Source organism: Onychomys torridus, chromosome 6 (genome assembly GCF_903995425.1).
Source record: "Onychomys torridus chromosome 6, mOncTor1.1, whole genome shotgun sequence".
Taxonomy (NCBI): Eukaryota; Metazoa; Chordata; class Mammalia; order Rodentia; family Cricetidae; genus Onychomys; species Onychomys torridus.
Genome location: NC_050448.1, coordinates 107906169 through 107928256, shown reverse-complemented (window position 1 = coordinate 107928256; position 22088 = coordinate 107906169). Strand labels below are relative to the sequence as shown.

The 22088-nt window shown below is 40.8% G+C and overlaps 1 pseudogene; it reads right to left on the bottom strand.

Moving 5' to 3' along the window:
• Window positions 1-14164: 14164 nt before the first annotated feature.
• LOC118586256 lies at window positions 14165-14771 on the bottom strand (annotated as a pseudogene).
• Window positions 14772-22088: the final 7317 nt, after the last annotated feature.

The following is a 22088-nucleotide window of genomic DNA, read 5'->3' as shown; positions in this document are numbered from 1 at the left end:
TAATAAGAAGACTTAATTTTCATGCCTGAGGTATCTGACTTTCTTGAGCACACAAAGCCTAACCCTGACTAAAATGTTAACTCAATCTTGTGAGCAGGCACCCACAAAAACGTTAGATTAATCAATGGAAGGCTTCAGGAGCCCATGTGAGGCAGTCATCTAGGGGGTCTTGTGTGATATTTTGTTTGTGTTCTGACAAAGCTTGCCTGGAGATCAGAGGGCAGAGTTAGCCACTAGTTAACCATTAGAGGCCAGGCAGCAGTGGCTCACATCTTTAATCCCAGCACTTGGGAGGCTCATGCCTTTGATTCCAGCACTAGGACCCAGCTCAAAGGGACCTCCAAGATGAAAGGCCTTGCAGAGCTTCAGGTGACTAAAGGAAAGAGGCAAAGGCTGGTAAAGAAAAGGCAAGACTCCTGGAAATGCTGAGGAACAATGGGAGAGAGGAGAGGGAGTTGCTGCCTGGACAAGAAGATGAAAGCCCAAGCCCAGGAGGCACTGAGGATGCAGGAGTGTCCAGTGGAAAGGACCTTGCCAGAGTTTCATGTATTAACCCAAACAAAGTCAAGGTGTATGATCTTCAGCTTAATTAATAATTTGCTTTAAATCATTTAGTACCAGCATTTTTTATCATGTATTTAAAATGTTCTTTCAAATAATTGGATGCTTTTATATTCTCAATTATTTGTACCTAAAATGATAGTTGTCTTTAGTCATTAGTGCCTATGTGTTTCCACCCAAAAATGTGCTATTTAAATTCACAGAATGAAGACACTTTGCTGTTCCTTTTTTTTTTCCTGTGTGATATGTTTGAGCCACAGCTGTAAACAATTGGTGTAGATGTAACTGTCTTGTTAAATAAGAAACACAGAACCAATTGCTGAAAACCTTACCCTTCACTGCTGTTCTGTCTTTCCTCTCCTCCAGAGAGCTACTTCCTGTGTCCTGTCTTTTTTTTTTTTTTTTTTTTTTTTGAGCTGAGGATCGAACCCAGGGCCCTGTGCTTGCTAGGCAAGCACTCTACCACTGAGCTAAATCCCCAACCCTCCTGTCTTTTACATAGACTTTCTGTTCTGCCTTCTCATTGGTTGTAAACCCAACCACATGACCTCCTCATCACTGCCTCCAGGTCTCCTATGGTTGCTATTGAGATTAAAGGCATGTGTCTGCCATGCTGGCTGTATTCTTGAACACACAGAGATCCTCCTAGCTCTGCCTCCCAAGTGCTGGGATTAAAGGCGTGCCCCACTACTGCTCAGCTTCTGCTCTGGTTTGCTCTGACCCCAAGGCAACTTTATTAACATACAAATAAAATCACATTTCAGTACAAATAAAATGTCACTATAATTTGGTGCTGTTTCAACTGAGCTTGCGCCTTCATACTGGAAGTCCCAGTGTCTACTGCAGTAGTGCATCCACTCCCGTGACTTGAAGTAGCATCACTAGGACTGATGGTGGCATTTCTGGCTTCCACATATGTCATCTTTATTTCAAAAATGTCTCAACTCAAGTCCTCACCCACACCATTTAATATTTTTCTCCGAAAAGAAACAGATTTCCCTTTTGTGTTTCCTAGAGCGTTCATTTTGGCATTTGACAATGTGATGATGTGACAGAAAAGGAAAGCAGTCTTCCCCAAGAGCCGGGACAGTGGATGCTAATCAGACATCTCAACAGTGGGATTTCAGACTTCATGGCAAGGTGAGGTAGCATGCTCCATTTTCCACGCTCTCACTGTATTCCATGATGATTTCCAGTCCCCATGTTTGGACTCGTGGGGTGAGATGGTTAACTCACATTAATCTGTACATGTATCCGGCTTGTTAAATAAGAAACACAGAACCGATTACAGAGTTAAAAACCACGAGGTCAGAGCAAGAGCGGAAAACCTTACCCTTCACTGCTTCTGCGGTTCCTCCTCTCCGCAAGAGACCTACTTCTGTGCGTCCTGTCTATTTAAAGACTTTCTGTTCTCCTCCCTCATTGGTTGTAAACCCAGCCACATGACCTCCTCGTCACTGCCTGTCTGTACAGACCTCCAGGTCTTCTGTGGTTGGTATTGAGATTAAAGGCGTGTGTCTGCCATGCTGGCTGTGTCCTTGAACACACAGAGATCCGCCTAGCTCAGCCTCCCAAGTGCTGGGATTAAAGGCGTGCCCCACTACTGCTCGGCTTCTGCTCTGGCTTGCTCTGACCTCAAGGCAACTTTATTGACATACAAATAAAATCACATTTCAATACAAGTAAAATGTCACTGTATTAACCCTTTCATTTCATGCTTCAGCCTTAGCAAGTGAGAGGATGGATTGTACGAATCTGCGTGGGAGGCACTCACACTCTAATTATAATGAACAGTCGGATACAATGTATTTTTGGTACTTAGATCACATCCCACTTGAACTTGATATAAATCATTTTACAGAGCAATAAATCAAATTTTCCAAAATTATGTAAAGAACAATTAACAAAGTAACATAAATAACTGGATATATATATAATAAATATGTAACTATTTAATATGTTCATATTATATATACAATATATAATTATGTATAATATATAATATTATATATATTTACTTTCTCCCTTTCAGCAATAACACTTGCAAAACCTCATCTTGCTCATTTGTGACAGAATTCAAGTGATTATCTGCAAATCCATTCTCAGCTTTCCTCACTTAAGGAAGTCCAATTAAAATAGTTCTAAAGAGACAAAAAGAAGAAAAATTTCGAATTTGTTGAGAAATCTCTGGTGAAATAGAATTTGGGACAGCTGGTACATCTGACCGGGAAGAAAAGCAGAGTGTGTGGTATGGCAAAGCGGTCTGCACCACCGGTTGGTAAAGGAGATGTTAACCTAAATATTTAGGCTAGCTATGTAACCCAAACAACCAAATGCTCGAGTATGTAGTAAATCCACTCGGCTCAGGATCAGCCTCAAGGGTATTAGAGGGGAAATGTCACCATCATGTTTTCTGTTAGTTATGGTTTCCTTAATATGTTTTAGAATTTTGGCAGATTAGTGTTTTGAAGTCTGTGGGTTTTCAAACGTTAGTAGAAGAGGTCACGGGGAAGAGTAAAGAGAGACAGGAAAATAGAGGGGACAGGATACAAAAATTAAACATGCGTCTGTGCTCAATAGAACCAAGCCGATGGCACAAAGAGGACAGGACACCAAAAGGGAAGCAGCTTAGTGCCAAAAGTTTGAGAACTTAGTTCCGGGTTGCAGAGTTGAAATGCGTATTGATGTGAAAATGGGATTTTGCTTGACAGGGACTGTGTGTCAGTGTCTAACAGAGAAACTCAAGTTCACTTGGTCTGAATTGCTCAGTGATCACTTTGAATTAAAACAAAATGGAACACATATTTTCATGCTGCCTAATGAATTATTTCTCATCCCTGCTCAGCCAAGCGTATTTCCTCCTTTCAATGGATGGGTTGGAAGCAAACACATATTTACAGCATGTGCTAGAGAAGAGCCTCAAACCTCAGCTCTAGTTGGGCAGTTCTTTCTGTGGTAAGCTCTGCTGTTTTATGGCCCTATATACTAGATGCCAGCGTCAGCCTCCCAAACAAAAATGTCTCCTTGCAGTGCCAAAAGTCCCTTGAGAAAAAACAGCTACCCCTGGTTGAGAACTCTTGCCAGAGACAGGTCCCATGAAGTGTTCATTGATGACAGGTGCTGAGGAGATGAGGCAGAGGTAGGTAGGTGAGTGGAGTGTGGGAAGAGCTGCATTAAAATAATAGATGAGAAAGAGTGAGGAAAAGGAAGAGCTGGATCATGAGTCCCAAGACTTGTAACACACCACCCCAATTCTGGATGGTTGGGAACAATAGAAATGTGCAATGTTCTTGTTTTGGAGACCATAATCAGGGTACCAGAGGACTTTACTTTCCCTCTTCAGGCTGCAGGTAGGGGAATCTGGTTCTTGCCATTCTCTTTGATTCTTGTGTTGCTAGCAGTATTGGCAATTTTTGTTTATGTAACATCTTAGTCACATGCATTGGAAGAGTGAACTTCATATCTGTTGTGGAACATAACTCATCATGAGGTGTGGAGAAGACAAGTTTCCTTCTATATTATTCTAGAGAAACAGTCATGGGGAGGATCTGGAGTGCAGCTGAAGACTCAGATCCATTGAAGATGTAGCTGCCAAACAGAAAAGGTAGCACTGAAACCATATACATCATGGAACCTCTCCAGAATCTAAGATACAACTGAAATGTGAAGGAAAGATTGTGTGTGGCTTTCATGTGTACTTGTGAGCACTGTGGGAGGCCAGGTTGTGCTTCTCCAAAGATGAAGACCTTAAACAAAAGGTAGTTAGGGACAATCACATGTAGGATCCTTCCTCAGTTTGCATAAAAGTAGGATATAAACTTACAAAGACAGACGATATCCTACAGCCCTTTTTACTATGGAGTGCAAAAGTTGGCCTCTGAGGGTGACTGATTGCACAAGTTATACAAGAGGAACCAGTATTAACGAGCTCTGTGAACTACCCTTTCTCTAACCCCAGAGACTCATTCTCATCTCTAAAAGTTTAATATTTTTTTGTGTGTGATTTTACATGAAACAAGAATTCAAAGTTACTTGTTTGACAAATAAGCACTCATTCCTTGCGTGCTTCCATATTTATGTGAGATACATATTTAATAAACTATAATTTGAATTTCTCTAATATATCTGCCTTTCATCACAGTGGTCTGTCCGGCTCACTATTTGGCACGGCATTTGGGAATTATATAAGCAATATGTAGCAAGTGTAAGTTAGAAAACTTGAGCAGAATTGAAAACAATTATCAACATCACCACCAAACCCAAACCAAGACTATCACAAAGGTGAGGCCAGAGTATAAGGAAATCAAAATACTGATGTGGAAGTCTGAAATTAGTAGTTTAAAAGGACTTAGCTATATTCACCTTTCATTATGAGAAAGAGTGACCATTGGCACAAGGGGCAATGGAGGCAGGAAGCTCATAGTCTGTGGAATTAGAAACCTAAAATGAGATTATAGCCAGTGGGTACAGCTATCCTATGGGACTGCTACATGGGGTAAGCCAGAGGGGATAAATGTTCAATGTCCCCTCCATCCTATTCAATTGTGAAACCTAACCCAAAGCTAGAAGGTAACCTAGTGTTATGGTTTATCCAAATCAGATCTTAGCCACTAGCTTGTGCTCTTCTGTACCACTACCAAGAATATAGATAAACAAGGTGAAGGTGGATCTGAAAACCTAAATTAAATGTAGGTAGAACATATAAGAAAAGTTGTAAAGTACATTTTCTTTTTTATACTATGTTATTATTAAAAAGTAAAATGTAATATTTATTAATCTGGGCAAAATTAAACTTTTTATTTAAATAGTATCACCTGTTTAATTTTATTAGTTCTTGAATAAAAACAGCAAAAATATTTCACAGTGGATCAAACTGCTAATACACAGCAATATCTGTCTCAGATTTGGAAGTCTGGCACACTTTACAGAGTAACAGTGACATTTCTAGTACTACAATAATATTTGTGGACTGCTTCTCAAATAGGGACACAAAGCTGAAGAGGAAAGTGTAAGGTAGAAAGTCAACATGATGGTTCTCATCCCAGCCCTCCTGAGAGTTGGAAGATAATGTTCAGGTAAATTAATTTCTTTGTTTTCCACTGTGAAACTGGGGATCTTGGCATTTCTTCCAGGTAGGCAATTTTATAGCCTCTGCTTTCTTTTGTTTTGCATTGTTTCATTCTTTATCATGTCGTCTTTGTTATGTATCTGCATATGTTTCAGTTACACGCATTGCCATTGGTAGAATAGGTGACAGAAGGAGCTAGTTGAGGGAGGAAGGACATAATTTGGCTCATGATTTCAGGGAACAATAGCTGTAACTGTCTTGTTAAATAAGAAACAGAGCCAGTGCAGAGATGAAAGCCCAAGAGGTCAGAGCAATAGCTAAGTGCCAAAACCCTTACCCTTCACTGCCACTCCTGTCCTTCCCTCAGCAAGAGGCCTACTTCCTGTGTCTCTGTCTTTTTTATAGACTTTCTGTTCTGCCTTCTCATTGGTTGTAAACCCAACCACATGACCTCCTCGTCACTGCCTGTCTGTACAGACCTCCAGGTCTTCTATGGTTGGTATTGAGTTTAAAGGCATGTGTCTCCATGCTGGCTGTATCCTTGAACGCACAGAGATCAGCCTGTCATGTGATTGGGATTAAAGGTGTGCACCACCACCACCTGGCTTCTGCTATGGCCTGCTATTAGCTCTGACCCACAGGCTACTTTATTTATTAACATACAAATAAAATCACATTTCAGTACAAATAAAATATCACCATACCAGTGCGCCATGGTGGGAAGGCACAGGGGCAGTAGCTTGTGTGTGGCTTGTTCAACTCTTGGTGGATCAGGAAGCAGACCATTTGGCTGGCACTAGAAGCAGATAAAACCTTCAAGGCTGGATGCCAGTGACTCACTTCTGTTAGCTAGCCACACATTGCAAAGGCTCTTTGATGTCCTGAAGCAGTGCTACCCATTAGGGACCAAGGGTTGAACCCGTGAATACAAGTAAATCAACAGACACAAAGATATTCTAAAGTCTTAATGTCTGTGTAAGCTTAAACTTGTTCTAACCTTTGGTTCCTACATAGGCCATTCTCTCTTCTAAAAGCCCTCTGACCTCTCTTTCATAGTTTAGCCATCAGATGGTGATTCCCTCGCTCACTTCTTACCAACCCTTAAATGGGGCTCCTTCAGTTATTTTCTGTGGTGATATATTTGTAATCTAAGGAATAAAGCTTATTTGAAGATCAGAGGACAGAGCCAGCCACAGAGTTATCCATAGAGGTCAGGCAATGGTGGCACATACCTTTAATCCTAGCACTTGGGAGGCAGAAGCAGAGATTCTTCTGGATTTCTGTGAGTTCAAGGCCATACCGGGCTATATGAGAGTAATCCAGTCTACAAGAAACAGAGCCAGGAAGTAGTGGTACACACCTTTAATTCCAGCACTTGGGATCACACACCTTTAATCCCAGCACTAGGAAGGCTGAGACAGGAAGTGATATGGCTGAGCAGAGGAAGGAATATAAGGTGGGAGGAGGCAGGAACTCTGGTTCTTACAGGCTGAAGAGCTGGTGAGGTAAGAGGTGGTGGTTATGGCTTGTTCTACTTTTCTGATCTTTCAGCTTTCACCCTTATTTCTGGCTCCAGATTTTTATTAATACACCAATTTAGCATTTGTGCAACAATTTTCATTCTTAGAATTGATTTCTTTTTGTTCATTATAATTATTGTAATTTATGACTATGTATGTGTACGGATTTTGTTTGCCTTTTGTCTTTTCTGACTGTAAAGTTATAGTGGCTGAGTTCATATACAAATCTACTCATAATCTATGTTCCAGTGTTTAATCCAATGTACTTTCCATATCAGATTTTTTTCAAATTAATAATGATATCAATCTTTTCCACCCAGCTGTGTAAATGCTCTACCACAAAGGCACAGCTGAGCTTAGGAATTTTTCTATTAACTTTTACTTTTGAGTATACATTTGTATAGATAGTGACTTTTGAATGTAGAATTGGTCTTGGTGTTTAGTAAGTTTTGAGAAACATTAACTTTGTCAAGTTTGCTTTGTTTCCTACTGGATCAAACATGGGCTGAAGACAGGGCTGGAGGAGAGAACTGGAATGACAGGAGAAATGCACACATACAGTAGGAATCTTCAAAGGTCTTTTTAATAAGATCAAACCCATAGCCAGATACTGGGGTGAACGCTGCAAGATCAGAGAAGCAGAACAAGCCACAGCCTCCTCACCTCGCCAGTTCCTCAGCTGATCCTGTTTCCTCACACTGGATGCCTCCGTGTTCTCACCCGAATAGATCTCAGCTGAACTGCTGCTAGAAGCTTAACCAGTCCCTAGTTCCTGGTTTTCACACCTCACATACCTTTCTACTTCCTGCCATCACTTCTTGGGATTAAAGGAGTGGGTCACCTTGCCTGGCTGTTTCTAGTGTGGCTTTGAATTCATTGGATGGATCTCTGTCTCCAGAATGCTAGGATTAAAGGTGTGAGTGTCACCATTTTCTGGCCTCTATGTCTATCTAGTGGCTGTTCTGTTCTCTGACCCCAGATAAGTTTATTAAGGTGCACAATATATCAGGGGACACAACACACAATTGTTGAAACAAGAGACACTGAAAGGAGGTCCGAGACAAAAGATAGAAAATGAGACGGGAAAGATCCACAGAGCCACAAGGCTGCAGAGACAGAAGCCCAGGCAGATACACAGATACACTGAGTGTCTAGAAGGAAATGAGAAATGGGGGTTAGTGGGAGAAGAGCAGAGACTGGAAAGGCTCCCAGGATGAAGGGAACTGTGAAGATTGGGAGGAGATAGACTGATCTCTGTCTGGTTTTGGCCCATCAGAGGCCCAATTTCAAGATGCTTCAAGTTAGTATGCAGTGTGTTCAGGATCATTTCTCTCCTCTTGAAAAACAGAGAGTTGTCTGTATACTGTACTGTAAGAAATCTCCCATTTGTTCTGATGACAGCCCCTGGAGAACTCTGGACATGAAAACCCTTGTTTTCCTCTCTCTCACCTTCTGTCCCCTTCTCAATTTCCCTCTGGCCCTACAAATCCAAGTGCAGCTGACTTTATATATGAAGAAATGTTCAGAGCAGGATAAGCAGGCTGCAAGCAGCTGTGCAGAGCTAGTGTGGGGATGATGCAGCCTTGAATTCTGCATTTGGGAGGACCTCAAAAGTTTTCTCCCCTAGGACCACTCTGGCCATTCTACACTTCTGCCTTGAGGTGCGTAGCACCAAGGCAGCTACTATCCATTATAGCATCATAATAACAGAGAAACCTGACTACACTGGGAATGGGTTTAGGTCTTGATCCACATAGAATTTGATACCTCCCTGTGGATCAGAAGGCCCCAGTGTCCATGTCCAGGATCCAGATTTCCTAACTGGCTTTTCAGATGATAGCCAGAGCAAGCCATGGTTTCAGCCAGACTGTGCAGACTCTGACAGTCAGAGTACAGAACAGCTAACCTTCAGGTAAGATGCTGAGCTGACACTGAACAGAGAAAAAGCAGTTGTCATCATTTATGATGAGAATACTATCTTAATCTATGGCTATGCCTCCTGTCTATCATGATGCTAAAATAAAAATACTGCAAAGGAACTGCCAGGAGCATGGTTGCCATTGAACCAGAGTTCCAAACCACATCATGATAGTCACGATGCTGCTGTGTTCTAAAGGGGGTTACACAAAACTGAACTTAGTGGCTTCCCAGTCAAACAACATTTTTCCCTTAGGAGGAAACTCAGAAGTATATAAGTGAAACACTTGTTTCATTCTGTGAAAAAGGAGCTCTTAATCTTATGTTATCTCCACATTACTTAAGTAAACAGTAATATTTAAAATAGAAATTTCTGTGAAACCTTCTGATAGTTACAGGAATATCAACACGTAGAGTGACTATCTACTATGTAGTAAAGCCAGGGATATTACTTACTGGTAGATCACTGTATTAAACATCCAACACTGAGAAAAAAAAAAGCAATGAAAATCAGCTAGAGAACTCAGAAGAGGAATGGATTGTCTAGCCTAGTAGATACACAATGTATACTCATTGAAGAAATGAATGCCGCAAAACAAGTAGCACTAATTGAAAAGATGTTACTGTTATATGAGATAATCATAAAGTTATCTCCCTTAATAAAGGCTCACAACTCAAAAGTTGTCACTTCAGAGAAGTGTTTTTCTTCTGCAATTAAAACCAATGGAAAATTCTCTAAGCAGTGAAATACTGAAGATATAAGGGGCTCAAGAGATTAACAGATGTAAACCATATGTGACTACTTAAGAAAGTACATTCTCGGCAAATGGAAAGTCCCCTGATGTCCCTGCAGACTCAAGCAAGTCCTATTTCCCAAATCTCTTTATTTTGGATTTCCTCCTGAAGTCAACGTTCCTCTTCCCTGTAAAATTCAACAGCATGGACTACAAAGCCAGGATTTCAGAGAATTCTTAAGTTGTTTGGAGGGAATTAACTTTCTCCAGCATGTCACCTTTAAATAGGACATTTCATCAAATTCTGCCACAGCAAAATGGGGTAGGGAGCAGTATTTCCTCTAGACGTTGGGCTAGCATCGAAGTAGAATGGACCAGACTGCATGCTGCATTTTTTTAGATAACCAGGTTCTTGGGGGAACAAAGTGTGGTAAAAGTTTAATGGGTCCTCGTCGACGACTCTCTCTTGTATTTCACTGTATTCAGAGGGGAATCACGCAAAATTTTCCAGCCATGTCTGTCTCTTGAGGCCCTTGTTGTTTGGCAAACAGTGTGATGATCTGTCTGTGGCTTCAGGTCACCTGAGTATTTAGGAAGCTGTTCTGTTTACAGCTCTCCAAATGTCTCCTGTTTTCAGAGGCTACATTATCCTGGCCCTTTGACATGTTGGAAGGACAGAGATGTTTTGAAATGGCTCTCAGAGAATATCTACTTTGACTGAGAAATTGCTAAGCAAACACAGAAAGTCCAATATTTTCTTTAACAATTGCTCCCCGTGTTAACACAAGCCAAAATAAGACTCACCAGGCTCACTTTTGCCTATAATTTCATTCAATAAATTTTTAATATGCAAAAAAAGTTTATTAAGGCAGTTCAAAGAAACCATGAGGCATTAAGTTAAATGGAGGGTGAGCATTTTAATTTACTGATTAAAAATTAAAGTTTACTTAGAGAATTTTGTAATATTTTACAATAATTTATCATATATAATATATATTGTTTATATAGTTCAAATATCCTTATACAAAAATGATCCTAAAAGAATACTTCATAAAGTATATGCACTTTTTAGAGTTTTTTTTTTTTTTAAAGCTATCCTTTTTGTTCAGATAACATAAAAACTAAGCTTTTACCAAGACTTTTCTAAATTATCATGAAAGGTATAGATAAAATTTTAAAAATACCGAGGACAATAAGGCCCTGTTTTTGCAGATCAACTTTGATCCATATTTACAGATAACAGTTTTACATATTATCTATTTGACATTCCTCTGTCTTTTCATTATTGCCATTTTCTAGAAACACCCCATCTAGTAGTCATTTTTTTCCTCTTGCAGCCCATGTTCTATATTGTTTTGGTTCTGTATAGAGGATTTAGAATCACTTGGAGGCTTAGTAAGGCCCAGCTGGCTTGGCTGCAGCACACTATTCTACTTCAGCAGGTCTGGAGACCCTGCTGAATTCACACTTGGAGCTGGGCCCCTGGCTATGGTGATGGTGGTAGTGAATGCCAGTACTGCAGATGCAAGGCTAGCATTTTAAGAATACAGATCCTCTGAATTTCTAGTTATTTCAATGTTTTCAGTTTACCATTCAATACAAGGAAAGGCAGAGAAAACCTTGATATTAGCTCTTCTCTTTCAGTTTCAATTAACCAAAATAATCAAGCTTTCATTCATTTATTGTTTATTTATTTTTCATCTAAGTAATGTCATAATCCAGTACAGCTGTAATAGCTATTTTTAGAGGAAAGGGAGGTTTCTTTACTCCATTTATAAAGAAGCTGTCTCCTACCAAGGCTTGTTTGCTGGGACCCAAAGGACATGGAAGAAGAGTCCTGTGAGGAGCTATTCCTGAACAAATTAGCATGAGACAGTGAGAAATGAGTGGGGGTTTTGGTCATATAATTTAACTTTTGTACATTCAGAAATATGAGGCGATTTACTTCTGGTTTCCATGATAGGTACAGAATGCTACATGGAGCCTGTCAGAATCACTGAAACTATTCCTTTTAGAGTCATTGCTCATAGTAATTTTGTCTTATTAGAAATAGATTGACAACTTCAAGACATTAGGCTACCCATTAAAGCAAAAAGAGCACAAAGTCAAGTCAGGATTGGACTGACATTGGTGGAGCTGGAATTAGCATTAACAGAACATCTAAACCCCCAGCCATGTGTGTAACATGAATCTTAAATGGTCTTATTAATAAAAACCTCAGACAAGATTGGGCACATTCGGGGTGGTATGGCCATTCTAAATATGTGAATTATATTTTTACATACTAACCTGCCACAACCTGTTTAAAACAGATGATAACTGAACTAACTACACGCCTTGTTATTGCTTACTATTGGGCCGTCCTGTTGAACACCACAGAATTGTAGGCCATTGCATGATTTCTAGGTTTGTGAAAGGAAGAGCATTGTTGGAGTTGAGGTGCTTGACATCATCACTCAAAAGAGAATTTGAAAAAATTGTATTGTAAGTATACATAAAAATATAATAATTAAACAAATATACAGTAAATGTATAACTAGAGGCTAATATATAAACATTTCAGTAGAGAGCTTTTTCATACCATGCTGACTTATTTCAATAATCATTAACAATAAGGGTAACCTGGGCAAACACTAAACTGTTTTAGATTTTGTGTCATGTCCATGAATTGCTTAGTAAAAGTAACTGAAGACTGGATCTTACATGGGGATATATGCAGTCTTTTATATCTTAATTAGGATGAATGAGTTATAATTCTAATGCCAGACTTTGTTGACTCCACAAGGGAGGCCTTACCCTCTCTAGGAGTGAATGAGGGGTGGGAAAAGGGAGGTGGCGGGCAAGAGAAGGGGAAGGAGGGGGAACTGGGATTGGTATAGAAAATGAAAAAAATCCTTTTTTTTTAAATTAAAAAAGAATAAATGTTAGACTACAAAAAAAAAAAAAAATACTCAGGAGCCAGGTATTGGGGTGAATGCTGAAAGATCAGAGAAGCAGAACAAGCCACAGCTAATCTCGCCTCACCAACCCCTCAGTTGATCCTGTTTCCTCAAACTGGAAGCCTCTGAGTCTTCATATGAATGGATTTCAGCTGAACTGTTGCTAAAAGCTTCAAGGCTTAAAAGCCTCTAGTTCCTGGTCCTCACACCTTAAATTCCTTTCTGCTTTCTGCCATTAAAGGTGTGGGTCACCATGTCTGGCTGTTTACCATGTGGCCTTGAACTCAGAGATCCAGAAGGATCTCTGCTCCCAAGTGATAGGATTAAAGGCGTGTGTGCCACCATTTTCTGGCCTCTATGTCTGTCTAGTGGCTGTTTTGTTCTCTGACCCCTGATAAGTTTATTAGGGTACATAATATCGTGGGGGGGGGGACACAATATCACCACATTTCCCCTTTTTTGTCTAAAATAATGAAAGAAGCTTATAACTAATATAAGAAAAAACTATATCCAATAAGTATATACAATATATACAGTCAAGAATTACATTAACAATGTCTAGTCCATTAACATTTGACAAATTCAGACAGAAAATTTCATTATGCTGTTTTGGTGAGTCTAATACAAAATTCATATACAATATGCAAAAATCCAATCCAATGTAAAATATTTAAAACAAGTAGTTCCTTTTTAAAAGTATATTCAATAATCTACCTTTTTATCTTATCATATCCATATATTCTCTTTTTCTTTTTAGAGTGATTCAATAATCTACCCATTTATCCTATTTTTTTAAGAGTAGATTCAATAATCTACCTCCTATCTATATCATTTTTTTATTTCTATTTTTAAAATAAGAACCCTGAATCTAATCTCCCTTGTTTAGCTTTTTTTTTTGACTATTAACAATTAACAATTTGTAACCAACCATCATAAACAATGACAATATCCATAACTCATTAAATGACAAAAAACCATACACCCAGCTCCTTGGGAATGTGGGTGTTGTTTTCTTAAAATTACTTCCTGCTGTCTGGGGGCTGAAGGCATCTTTAGGGAATCCTGAAAAGAAAACTTTTGGGTTAATTGTCAGGTCCTGAGAGAGTTAGCTGTATCATTTGTCCAGTCTCTGCATAATGGGAAAATGCAGGGCTTGTCTCAAGTCCTTGCTCGAGTAGTCTGTGAATCTGGATCATCTCAGCTAGCCATCTTGAAATTGTCCTGGGTAGTTTACAGTCCAAAGCAGATTTTTCAGTGATGTTAATCAGCTTAATGGCTTTATCATAGTGCATGTGGAATCATTGTTGTGGGATCCCATCATCTTTTGGAGACTTCAAATTCACTGTAAAAGGCATGGTCATGGTTCCCTGCAGATTTGTGTGTGTGTGTGTGTGTGTGTGTGTGTGTGTGTGTATGTGCGCTTCCTCAGTGGTTTGGAGCAATAGCAATTGTGTCTGTGGCAGAATTGTGTCTCACAGCCAGTCCCAAGTCTGCAATACTAGAGGGTCCATTTATCTTCACCAAGATATTCTTTGATTTCAAATCTCTGTGAGCAATAGCTGGCTTTCCTTGGGTACGAACAATCTCCATGTGAAGATGGGCAAGACTACTTGCTGTGGACAGAGTGAGTTTGATCATCCCTTCTACTGTAACAGTGTATCTGTTCAAGTAATCAAAAAGGGATCCATGCCCATGGTAATCCCACACCAGCCACAGCTGAGTCCATGTACCATTGTCTTTGTTTTCTGCTACAAATCCTAGGATGTTCTCATGGTGTAACATCAGTCTGATAAGTCTCTGTCTCTCTGAACCACAAATGTTCTTCCATAGAAGAGACTATCTTGATAGCAACTTCTCCCCACCATTTACCTCGCCAAAGTTCTCCAAACTGACCTTTGTCAATGCTCTCTTGTAACATGATGGTCCTGGAAAGTGTTCTCTGAACAAGCAGAGGTAAACCCCTCATACCCAGTAGCAGCATCACTGCCACCACCATGAGAAGAAAGAGCTGGCAACACAGAGCCACCTCCATGGTCCTGCTGCCATCGTTTGTGCCCTTCCCCCGGCCGCAGCTTCTCCTCAGCAAGTCTCCCAGGCTGGCCTCAAACTCAGAATCCTCCTGTCTCTGCCTCCTTCAGCAAATCCTACCTGAGTACACCACCACCACAGGCTGTGTGCAGCTCCAGCCTGAGCTGGGGACTGCAAGGCCACAGGCAGAACCTGGCAAGTTGGATGCCAGGTCTTGTTTGTGTTCATATTGATAGGCCTCTTGGACTCTGAATTTACAAGCTATCTTAAACTGTGTACAAACAGATCTTATTTTTAAAATGTATTTTATTTGACTCAGTTAACTGAAGATATGTCCCATGCCAGGCATGGTTCCCACAACCTGGAAATTTATTTATGTAAAGTAAAGGTATGGTAGGGTAATGATCAAACCACTTCTGTATGGTTGGAGCTACATGGGGAAAATGGATTTCATCACAGCCTGTAACAAACGTCTTGGGCTGAGGACATTTCAAAAAGAACTGAACTCAGAAGTGCATCATCCTTTCCCTGTCAGCTGGGTCTCTAGCAAATGCTTTCTAACTGTTCACTTTGTCATCCAGTGAAATAACTCCATTGGAGTAGAGACCACTTTGTCCCAAGTATTGAGTTTTGTTTTTTTGTTTTTTTCTATGAAACACCTTTTCACAAGAGGTTAATATCTCGAGTTTCTGTGGATGACCACAGACTGTCAAAGGGGCAAAGGGGGACCATAACACTTGGAAAGACAGCAGTCCTGATGAAGTGAATCAATAAAATGGACGGTTCCTTCTTCCACCCCACATTGCCAAATTGCCAGCTGTATTCTTCATATACTGCTCTTTAAACACATTAATTATCACCGTGTTGACTGACGCCTTGTGATATTTATGCCCTGTAAATAGGTCTGGTATTCTTTGTAAACACACTGCAAAGGACCCCTTGGGTTCTAATGCATTGCTGTTCCTTGCTGAACATTTGTTCTTTGCAAACCACAGACATGGTCATTTTCCTTGTAGTGTTCCCCTGTGAATGACAGCAATAAAGACATAGAGCTCTCAGGGAAAATAAATGAGCGTGCCTTCCCTTCATCCAGTACTGTTCCACTTTACTGGACAAGTTATGTCCCTCTGTTGCCCCTTTGAGAGAGTCTTAATGTCACCCGGGCAGGGGAACTCCTTGGGCTTATCTATCCCTCTCGTTAACGCTGGCTCTGCGAGGCGTGTGCTCACTTTTACCACCATTTCCGTCTTCATCAGAGGGGATCCAGTTCTACCACCCGCCACTGTGACGAGGTTTCCTCCATGCCAAGGCACCAGAGCCCAAGTGGCTTGAAAGTGGAAGTTCAGGGGGATGCTAACACATCCACATTTGTTAACAGGGGTCTACTTGTGCTGGATGAGAGGAGCCTAATCCCGTGGACGTATGCTTTCAATTTTTCATTGAAATTACAATCAAACCAATTGCCAGTGCACATTTTTCTCTGTCAGATGTTTCCCTTATGGTGGATTTGGAGTACCCTTGGGCCGGCTTTTGAACCTCACCCTCTGCCAGTGTTGCCACAGACTTCTCTGCAGTCTCAAATTAATTTAATCTTTTTCCCCAAGAAGTGGATACATTTGATATACAGTAGTACCCGGAGGAAAATGTCCCTTCCACACTGACTTTGTGCAGGACTGTGATGGAAAGGATGACATGTTACTGGCTCCTCTTCAGCTCTCTGTAGGGAACCCAGTATGATAAAAATCACAAAAGCCAAGAGCCTGCAATGTCCTGATTTTCTAGCACTTATTAAAATCGTATTTATCAAGGTTGACTCTTGGCTGCTGCTTGAACTGGCTCGCTGGAAAGAATGGCTTTTAGACGCTGCTTTGGGAGCAAGGGACCCTATGAACACTGCTGGACAAAGTAGTATTGGAAATGGTTTCACTGTTTTTAGACTCATGTAACCACAAGCTCCTCAGGAGAGCTGATCCCAGCCTGGAAATTATTCCGTGCCCCCCCCCCCCCCAGGCTGTTTCAGGGAGAGCAAGCAAACAGTAATAAAGACCAGTTGTTTTGATGTCTGGTTCCACTGCCATGTCCCTAATGGGTGAGAATCTACATCAAAGAGGTTGTGGAGACCCCAGGAATTGACTATGTTTTTGTTTTCAGAACATCTCCAAGCAAAGGTGTGATGGAATTGATTTGGCCTAAAGCTCAGGTCCTGTGAATCTTCTGGAAACTGTCAAATGTTACTCTCTGGGCCAAAACCATGCCTTTGCAGGTGCTGTTTTCCAGAGCGACTGTCTTTCCCGAAGTGACTGTATCTACTATGGTTGGAAGGGAGATGAGTCCCACAATAAAAAATAGTTTAGCTACTATTAATTCTGCCAGTGGCAGGAAGGTTGTTCTGGTAAATACCTCATCGTACATAGAAAATGTTTGAGATGGGCATGAGACAGTAACAGCCATATACTTTTTAAGAGAGCACTAGAAAAAAACCAAGGCTCAGGTTCTGTCTTAATTCTAATCCTCATATAAGTGTGATGGAAGCTAGATAGCCCCCACATCAATATTTCTTCTGTACAAATTCTACTCAGTGACATAAAGCCACTGAATCTCAGGAGTGGAAGAATCCCCAGAATATCAATAACTAACTCTACTTGTTTAGTACTGTTTTGTGGACCAAGGGAACAGTCTTGACTTTGCATTTCTTTCCCCTGACTACTACTATGCTACCAAATGACACTGAAAGGAGAACAGAATGGAAATCACAAAGATCAACAAATCTGATCTTTTTCCAGCAAGCTCGTCACTTCGAGGAGAAGTTCACTCTGTCCCACGTAGGCATCAAGAAACATTTCTTTCAAATACCGGAGCAGACGGTGGGGAGACAAACATAAAAGATGTAGGTCTCTGTCTGCCTTCAAGGATTTTTTCCCTTACTAGTCAGATAGATTAGCAAATGTTGAACATCTTGGATAAAATCTTGCAGAGTGGAAAGACATCAGGGAGGCTTTTCAGGGAAATGGTAGTTAGTGTTTTAGACATAGTTAATACAAAAGGCGAATGGGAGGGAGCCAAGAACCATTCAGAGAGAGGGACGGATGACAAGCAGCACTTGGAGGAGCAGCTCTAAGAGGCTCAAGGCACATTTCTGGATGCCACAATGCCCAGGTAAAAATGCAAGCCTTTCCCCATGGTCTTCATTGACAGTTCATTTTCTAGTCCTAGAGAGGAGTTTCAGGACCCCGTGAAGAAGTTACCCTTTCAGTTTTGTTCTGGTTTCTGAAAATGACACACATCAAGGGTACAACCACTGCCAGATTAAAAACAATGGCAAACGATCTAACCCCACCACAACCACCACCATCAGATACTACAATTGATAGCATCACCACCCAAGGCAGCTACTGACCCATGGCCATCACTGCCCGGTAACTACCCTCACCACTGGGACAGGAGCTAGATTTCTCAGACAGCTAGGGTAAAGGGACCATGATGAAAACTGCACGTTGCTCACAAAGGTTGCAGCGAGAATAGGCTGGCATGGAAAACAAGATGAAGGGTTAATGCAGCGAAGTCTGGGCCAGTGGAGAAGGTGAATACAAAGGCTATAGCGGTGTTTAAGACAATCAAGCTAGGTAGATCAAAGGAGAGACAGAGCTCTGGGCCAGTGATAGCAGCCACCTCCCCCCTCTCATTTTAGTACCCTTAAAGAATCGATGTTAAGCACTATTGTTCCTTTATATATTTTCCTTTTCACATAGCTAATTTTTGACAGAATAAAACGTAAGCAAAGAGGGCTTATAATATGAAGCTCCTCCTAGGAAAACATTCTAGACCACTCTACGGACAAGCGCTAAATATGAGGTAACAAGAAAAGAACATGGCTTTGGCTTGGTGGCTGTGATAGAGTTAACTGCCAATGTAAAGCCACAGCCATGGCTACATAGTAAGACCCCTGTCTCAAAAATAAATAAAAGAACAGAACGGAATAATACCATCCTCTACCACCCAATTAATAGCACTTGAGATATCTATGAGTTCAGAAGGTCGTAATGTTAGCCAAGGGACACACAGCTAGCAGACAGTCAAAGTTGACATCAGAGATGGAGGGGGCGGGCTTTGCCTATCCCTAACTGGATGAGTGGTTCATGAGTAGTGCACCATCATCTCCAGTTGGATCAGGGGTATATGCAAGAGTGTGTGGCCCCTTCATTGGCTTGACCCATAATAGTCCAGAGGATTAACCAATCTCAGTAGAGACTGCCTCAGCCTTTGTCCAGTTTCTGCCATGGACTTATAATACCCTCCAGATGAAGAAAATTTTATATCTTTTTCTTTCCTGGAAACTCCTCCCAACTCTTGGGAATTTCTCCTAGCTAATTTCTCACTTTCCCCAATTGCTGACATTTTTGTAATAGTTTTAGTAACTAGCAATTTGCTTTGTATTCTCCCAGGAAAGATTGTACTATTAATCTTCTTGGTTGTGAGACAATGAACATGGAACCACTTTTTCACCTTGATCTTTGATTACTGCCAGTGTCTGGCATCTTAGGTCCTTGGATCATGCATAACTGGTCTGTTCTGTTAGACTCCAAAACAAAACACCACTTCCACAAGCACCACTATCACTATTATTACTACCAGCATATAAGGACAATCATTATCAGTACCACTGGCTACCTATCCTACCATCACTACTAATCATCACCAATGTTTAGGTCACTGTGACCTCAACACCATCCCTGCCATCAACACTAGTACCACCATCATCACTCTTGTTTTTAATTTTAAGGACTTACTTTATTTTATATATCTGAATATTTCACCTGCATATATGTCTGGTTACCATGTGCATGCCTGGTGCCTGTGGAGATCAGAGAGAATAGGTCTTTGGAGTCACTGGAACTGGAGTTATGGATGGTTTTGAGCCACTGACTGGGTGCAGTGCCTCAAACCCCAGTCCTCAGTAAGAGCAATGAATGCCCTTAACTGCTAGGCCATCTCTCTAGCCCCAATCAGTCTTATTTTTACCCATAGTACTTCTGAAAAATCTTCATGTCTACTTATAGCTCACACTGGAGCTCTCAAATGGGTGAATGAACAACATTGTAGCCCACTGTTATATGCCAACCAAAAGGAAGTTTTAGTGACAAACATGTCCAAAGTGATTAAAGAGAACTATCCAGTTTCAGAAAAGAAACCTGAATTTTAAATGAATTATTTTTCAAAGGAACACACTGCTACCTTTTTAAGTATATTACTGTGCTAATCATCAGTGTGTAGAAAACCATCTGAAATGTCTTCTTTGGGGGCATGAGAGTAAGAGAACATAGTGATTACTGTGGAAATGATCTGACATGTCCCCAGTACTCAGTTTTGCCCTAGGAAGTCTGCTCTTTCCAAAGACTTTTAAGTCAAGGCTCAAAATAGCAAAAAGGCCACTAATAAAGCAAGAGGTCTGTGGTTAAAGGATCTGCTGATTCTTCCAGTAAGGAGTGTGATTCCAATAGGTGTGCACTCAGAGTCAATAACAGAGGCAAAGAACTCCACATGGCCAGTGGGGAGTTTTTAGAAAGTTGTTTCTGAGATTGAATTCTGGAAAAATTGTGCCTTAGTCTAGAGTCATTTTTTTTTCTGGAAGAATCACATAATTTGGGTGAATGTAAAACAATCACAGCTGTTGAACCAAAATGATGGGTTATTTCTAACTGCTAATGTAGGGTTCACTTGTGTTTCCCAAGTTGTGCTGGCATCTGCTAGCCCTCATTCATGTCACTCAGGAAGTATCTGAGACTGCTGTCACACTGTGTGAGTATGTGGATACATTTGCCCATTGACAGCAAGAATAAACTGATAACACATCACAGAAAGACCATGCTCTGGTGGATGTGTGCACTGACATCCATGAAAGCACCCGAGACAGATCACTAACTGGGGGGTAACAAACATGGCCAGAAAAGGAGTCTGGGATTAAACAGCATCCATTTGTCACAATGTTTTGGGTAAAATTAGAGAGTGAAAAGACATGGATGGAAAGAATTGTAAGCAAAGGGAATGAGTATTTCTTGCACAGTCAAAGGGATATGAAGGAAACTGTAGCTTGTTCTAGGAACCGCTGAACAGATGAGTAAGTAGGATGATTACCGTAAATAGCAGGCTCCAGAAACATATGAAAAACTAAGTGTTAAAGAAATTATATCCCTTTGCAGTGCCCCTCCCCAGCCACGAGCTGAAACTCTCCCACCTGTAAACAACAAAACTTTCTGGGCTCCATTTAGAAGATGAAATGCTGAAGTCCATGTGAACATAAATAACTTCAACTAGCTGAGAGTTAAGAGGGTTATGTCTTGTCTTGGAACAAAGCCTAATAAGAAGTTAATCTACGACTATATTTGAACTTGGTGTAGAAAATTGGCAGGATGCAGAGTGATAGTGGCTGGGAATTTATTTGGGGGACTTGTGAGTTTGTGTTCTGAGGTGTATCCTTTACTCTAGGATACAATGGAACCAATGGAAAGACAGACAGTTATGAGTTGAGGCTCTCTTAGAGGACAACAGCAGAATTCTAATCTGTACACATGTTTTATTCGTGTTCAACTACAAACACTGAAACATGGAATGAGACTCAATGTCACTTGTAGAAAGTAACTACAGAATTTCATGTTGAGTTAATGGGTGTCTTATTCTGATGGCCCATATTTTAAATCACCCTTTTAAGTTTTTTTTAAAAAATAAATTCTAAGTAGGCATGCTTCCATTTATCCTAAAGATAACTTTAATTTTCTAGTCAGAATAATTATGTGTAATCCTTTGTGAAAATTAATACAATAAAGGATCTAGGAAGATGTCTCAGAGGTTAGGAGTGCTTGCTGCTCTTTGAGAGGATTGCAGTATTCTGAGCACCCACTCCAGGTGGCTCACACTGCTTGTAACTCCAGCTTCCAGGGAATCTGACATTCTATTTTGTACTTTGTACACACACACACACACACACACACACACACACACACACACACACACAGACACACACACAGACACACACACAGACACACATACACACCTTACAGAATCCTTCTCTTCTCTTCCTTCCTTCCTTCCTTCCTTCCTTCCTTCCTTCCTTCCTTCCTTCCTTCCTTCCTTCCTTCCTTCCTTCTTTCCTTCTTTCTTCCCTCCTTTCCCCCCTCCCTCCCTCCTTCCTTCCTTCCTTTCTTCCTTCCTTTCCTCCCTCCCTCCCTCCCTCCCTCCCTCCCTCCCTCCCTCCCTCCCTTTCTTCTTTTTTCTTGCTCTGTTACCTTCAAAGAGCCAAGATCATCTGGACATGTTTAGCCACCTA